The sequence below is a fragment of the Microtus ochrogaster genome, chromosome 8 (genome assembly GCF_000317375.1).
Source record: "Microtus ochrogaster isolate Prairie Vole_2 chromosome 8, MicOch1.0, whole genome shotgun sequence".
In the NCBI taxonomy this organism is placed as follows: Eukaryota; Metazoa; Chordata; class Mammalia; order Rodentia; family Cricetidae; genus Microtus; species Microtus ochrogaster.
In genome coordinates, this window is record NC_022015.1 from 54,651,195 (window position 1) to 54,656,842 (window position 5,648).

The following is a 5,648-nucleotide window of genomic DNA, read 5'->3' on the forward strand; positions in this document are numbered from 1 at the left end:
AAAAATGAGCATTCTGGGTTGTGTTTGCTTGTTCTAACCACCTGACCTGGGGGAGGGGCAGTCGTTTGAGGAATTCACAGGAGTGTTTCCGGGTAAACCAAGGAAGCTTTAGTTTGCAGCTTCTCTCCAGGGTGAGCCTTTCTCCGCACAACCTCAGGCTCTTCTCGAAACAGTTAACAGACAAATAGTGAGGTGTGGGTAAGGTCCACTCGGAGTACGGGCTGTGTGTGTGTGTGCGCCCGCTCATGGGGGGGGGGGATCAAGAGCCTCCCATCCAGACAATCAGAGCTTCCACAGCTGGAGTTATGTTTATTTTGGTTACACCCGTTTTTCATGTAGCCCAGGCTGGCTTGGGATATGCTATGTAGCAGAGAATGACTTAGAACCCCTGATCCTTCTGGCTCCAGACTTTGCACCCCGGCAGTTTTAACTGGCTAATTGGCCTTCCTATCCCTAAGCACCTTCTTAAAAGAGCCTCAGTCCCTAGCTCATCTCTTGCGGATCTATTGCCCTTGCTCCAGATGGAGGTTTTAGGACAACAAACTTCTTTCATGGGCTCCACACCCTGAAGTCAGGTCAAGTCACTTAGGACGCCAGACTTCGCGAGGTGCTGGGAGGAATACGCTTAGGTCCCTGTGGCGTCCTGGTTGGCTGGAAGTTTCCAAACGCTCCAGAGAGGCCCTGTTGAAGACTCGCGAGCTCGAGTTCCCTAATCCATCCAGGTTCCCAAACCAACGTCTCAGCGGCACCGCACACAGGCACTACTGGGATGTTAACTTAAACCTGGCGCGCCCAGCTCTCCTGGGCGATAACTTGCCTGCACCAAGGGCCCTCCCGGGAAGGATAGTTCACTCCCGGCGAATGGGAGGGTCGTGCGGGCCAGAAGGAACCAGAGGTGCGGAGGTGTGCCTGGAAAAGTCGCAGCGGCGCGCAGGCGCACTGGGCTCTCCACGGTGGCTCCTTGGTACAAAGCGCGCTGGGCTATGGAAGACTTCCCGAGTAGAGCCTTGCCTGGGCTGCCCCTGCCCGTGTGTCCCTACACTCGGTGACTCCGGGTAGCCTTGGTGAACTGGTGCGCGGCGCTGCAGGATCCGGCTCCAAGCTCGTGGCGCAACTGGAGTTTGATTCTGGCGCTGCCTGAGGCCCCGCCCCGCACTTCCCGGTCCCGCCCCGCCAGCCGCCCGCCCTGCGCCAGCTCCAGACCAGCCGCGCTGGAGGTGATTTGAGGCAGCTTTGCGCTTCTGTCCCCTGCAGGGACGATCTGGGGCGCTTGGGCTCCGACCTTGTTCCGAGCTAGCCCGGTGCCTAGCCTCGCACTCTTGGTGCGTGCTGGGGCGCACGGCGACACTGGCCGTGGGATTGCTCCGGGGAGGTCGGTGGGGTTGCCTCAGCTAGCAGCCGCCTGGGATCACCGCTGGCGCTCGAGGGGGCGGCGCCTTCCGACCCGGAGTGGGGCGCGCTGGCCTTTAGGTACCTGCCCAGCCTTTTGGAGCCGGGGTGCGGCGCAGCACCCTTTTCCGAAGCGTCTCGGGGTAAGATCAGCAGACCGCCTGGCTGGAGGGAGCGGCGATTAGGACCTCTTTATCCTGGTCCTGGAGCGGCAGGTGGCCCTGCTGGTATTGCAGGGTCTGGGCGTGGGGGAGGGGTCGGGAGCGGCCTTCAGGGACCGCCCTAAGCTCTGGGACCGGCGTGGGTTCCTGAGGGCCTACGGTGTCAGGTCCAGTAGGGCGGGTGGCAGCGTCCCGAGGCACACTTGGTAGCGCAGGCACGTGGGGAACCCCGCGCTCCCGGGCCGCCGGGGCTGTTGAGTCTGGTCTCCTCACCCTCACTCGGTCCCTTTGCAACTCTCAAAGGCAACTTTTCGCGGGCGGTCCGGCAGGAGCTGACTGCGCTCAGTTAGCTGACCCGGCGCAGGCCATGTCGCTCGCGTTGACAACGTTCTGTGGCGTCCCCCAGCGCTTGCTTTCCGCACTTCTTTTCTGAGGATCGGCTCATTTTATTAATGTGTGCAATCAGACCGAGAGTCGGAGACTAATCAGGAATGCTGATCCCCTAGATCAGTGACCTTGGTCGTCACCTGGACTAGGTGAGATCCTAAGCCTCCTTCCTTGCTTATTTAGTTAAGGTTAGTTTGTTCAAGTTAATTTTTATACGGTACTTAGTTGTTAATCTTGCTCTCGTACGTACATGGCTCTCCAGTAAGTTGTTGGGTCCCTCCACGTTTAATCTATTTAAGCTTAATTTAAAAAGTTGAGATGTAATAAACAATATACCTTTTAAAATTCACGAGTCATTGACTTTTAATATAATTATAAAATTATGTCATCATCAACGCTAGCCGAAAGATTTTCCTTGACCCCCGCCTCCCCACAAAAACCTTAGACGCCCTCCATCCCCCGCAGCCATTCGCTCTTTCGGCCCCCTTGGCCTTTCACCCATCGTGAGGGGACAGATAATGAGCGAGAAGACAACTGACCAGACGTTGGTTGTTTTACTGTTACATTTTGGGAAAGGTGCTGAGCTGGGCGCCTGCGGGTAAGATTAAAAAGTGTGAACATGGAGGAGTGTGTCTTGCCTGTGCTCTAGGAAGGGGAATTCATTTAGTCGCCAGCGTCCAGGGGCCTTTGGTTTTGATCTTTCTGAGCCCTAGGGTTGCCTCCTCCAGTTGCTATAGTTGACTGAGTTACTGTAGCCAAAGTGAGTTCTGCGGCAGTGGTGGTGGGAACTGGAAGGAATCAGAGAGCATGCATGTGCACTAAGGAGAGAGTTTAAGTGTGTGTGTGTGTGTGTGTGTGTGTGTGTGATCTTCACATTTAAAAGCAAGGGTTGTTTGTTTTTAGTCCTGGGGCTCCAACTCAGAGCCTCAAGCATGCTAAATTCTACCACTGGGCTCCACTCCTAGCACCTAAAAGTACATTGAAAATGTTGCCCAGACTAGCTGGGAAGAAAGTACCTCAGAAACTAGGTTAATAATTCTGTGAATTCTTAAGGGGTTTTCTTCCAGGAAAGATGAGGGGGGAAGGGTCTCAATGGGGAGAAAGCAAAGCTTTGGGTTCCTTTTAACGACAGTGTAGTATTCCACTGTCCCCACTAGCCATTTTAGGATTGTAACAGTTTCTGTGGCAATTGGGACTTTGAGTCTGCATACTTGCATATGTATATACACATATGTTGGGAATAGGAGTCAAGTTAGGGTCTCTAAGCGAGTGTTTGGACTACATGGTAATGTCAAATAGATTTCCAAAGTAGTTTTTTCTTTTTTAGATTGTACTTCTATCAGCAGTGTGTGTGAGCTTTATACTGGCCTTAAACTATAGTTAAACTTAAATAGGAGGCTTGTAACAGTGTCCTGTGTTCATTTGAAGTCACAAGTCTAATACTTTTGTGGTGTTTCTTAAACATTATATTTTAATTGTTTTGAGTATTGTTATCAAAATATGAAACCTTTTGTGTGTATGTGCATGTGTGTGTGTGAATTGACATAGGATCTCATCTAGCCCAGGCTGGCCTCAAACTCACTGTCTAGCAGAAGGTAGTTTTGAACTTCCAAGTGCTGGGATTGCGGAGGTGAGCTGCCACGTCCAGCTTAGGCACTGGGATGATGCTGGGGTGTGTTTTCTTGCTAATCACCTATCATTCCTGCTGTTGGGGATGTCATTTTTTCTTTGGAATGGTATGTACTGCTGCAGAAATGACCTTTGTGAGTAATTTTTTTCTCTCATTCTTGGTTATTTAGTAGCTGGGGCTTCTCCTTTGCAAGTCTCTGAATCCTTGTTGCACGGCTCCCTGTAAAGCCGAGGGACCTCAGAACGTTGTATGGACTTGAGTAAAGAAATCTCTAATTGGTAATACAGCAGAGCGAGAGGGTCTCTTGTGGGTTGAAATGCTATTTCTGAAGCTAAGGATGAGGTTGACCCTGATATCCTCCTTCTAAATAGACTAAATTGCAATTTCATTGGACAGCCACGTTCAGTTTTTCTTTGTTCGATACTTTGTGGCAAAGGCTCTGAGCCAGGGGCTTTAGGAGACAAAAGAAGGATCTACTTACCGTAAAGCGGTTTGTTTTGTTTGTCCAGGAAGAATATGTAAAAATTTAAAGTCGGGCAAAATCCAGCTCTGGACAGCTGAGCTGTCCATCTGATGTTTCTCTATTTGGTGTTTGCGGTGAATGCTCAGGAGTGGTTTCTAAGATGTGTCGGTCTCAGGCCGACCTTCAAGGGATCTTGGGGGAAGTGAGGAAGCTCTTTGAGCATCTTTAGGGAGCCGCACAATGGGCAGGCAGGCACTGTGGGCTTCTGGGACAGTAGAAGTGGTGGGGGACTCTGCTGTTTTTCAAGAAGATGCTAAACCGCAGAGCCCACAGAAAGGCAGAGCCACGCTCGAGATTCTAGGAAGAGAGCCGGTTCCTCCCTGCCCACCAGCACTGTGGGGGCTCCTGGTGAAGACTGGAGAAACTGGGGTCCATGTGTGGCTGCTTCCTGTAGCTGGAGCTTGCAGCTTCTTTTTTTTCCCCCCACTGGAATTAAGTGGAAGTTTCCCTAATGGGAGAGCTGGTGAGTAAAGTGATATCCTAAGTTTGGTAAATAATGATTATATTGCTATGACATGCAGGGTCCTGATGGAGGAAGCCTGCATACATAGCAAGTGGGGAGGCACAAAAGGTACAGAGCCAAATAGGAGGCAGGGGTTAGACCTGCCTGCAGTGGGCTCCTAGTGGCTCATTCTCAGAGATTGGGGGCAGGTATCAGGGATCTGGGTGACAGGCAGGGGACTGTACCTTGAGAACCAGAAGCTCAGGTAAGCAGAGCTGTAGAAGTTAGGTGCCGGTGCCGCTGGACATGTGATGGACATTTGAATGGTAGTTTGAGATTGCCACCTTTGTTCATGGATTTGTGACTGTCAAGCCAGCCTGCCCATGTAAGTAAATACTGTTGTTCTAAGCACAGATCCCCTGGCTGGAATGTAGGACCTGTTGCTTGCTCTATGAGCCTTTGAGGAGCTAAGGAACTGCTCTAGGCTTCACTTTCCCTTCTGTGAAATGGGTAAGTAGGCTGTAGTCCCAGAGTCTCAGAATGTTCATGAGTTCATGAGTTCAAGGCTGGTCTGGGAGAGACACCTGTCTCCAAATAAAAAAAACAAAACAAACAAAACCACACAGGGATAACAAATCATCTTCCTAGAGTTTGTTGCGAAGGTTATACGAGCTAAACTTGCTCTGTTGATCAAGTGTGCCCTAGCAGAGGAGGCGGTACTCTGTCTGAGCTATTTCTAAATTCTGAATTTTAAGATTTCTAATTTTCACAGTGCAGTTAGGGCAGACAACAAAAAGTTGAAAGTGAAAACCAAAACTCATCCCTTCTCTCTGATCCCAGAGGGCACGGCATCTATTTCTAAGGCTAGGACAGGGCAATCCTGCTGAGGATTATACTGCCACTCCCTGCTAGGGCTTGAGTTTCTCTGGAAGGTCTTGGGTATCAGAAGGGAGGCTGGACTCAGTATTGACTATTGCTGGGAGGGCACACAAGGTGACTTCATACTTCATTTGTCTCCATAATGACTTAGCATGGTACCCCATGTAGTTGGGCTTTGCACATGCAGGGTGAGTAGGGTGGGTTTCCCCCATGGGTTAGTTGGGAATTCTCCAGTGA

At 50.9% G+C, this 5,648-nt stretch overlaps 1 protein-coding gene across 2 annotated transcripts in view; it reads left to right on the top strand.

The window, feature by feature from the left end:
* Nucleotides 1-1,219: 1,219 nt before the first annotated feature.
* Nucleotides 1,220-5,648, top strand: part of Kank1 (KN motif and ankyrin repeat domains 1) — a 194,298-nt gene continuing 189,869 nt past the window's right edge. For both annotated transcript variants that reach the window (XM_013348094.2, XM_026781269.1), the window contains exon 1: nucleotides 1,220-1,532. The gene's annotated coding sequence lies outside the window, so the exon portion shown is untranslated. The remainder of the gene's footprint in view (nucleotides 1,533-5,648) is intronic.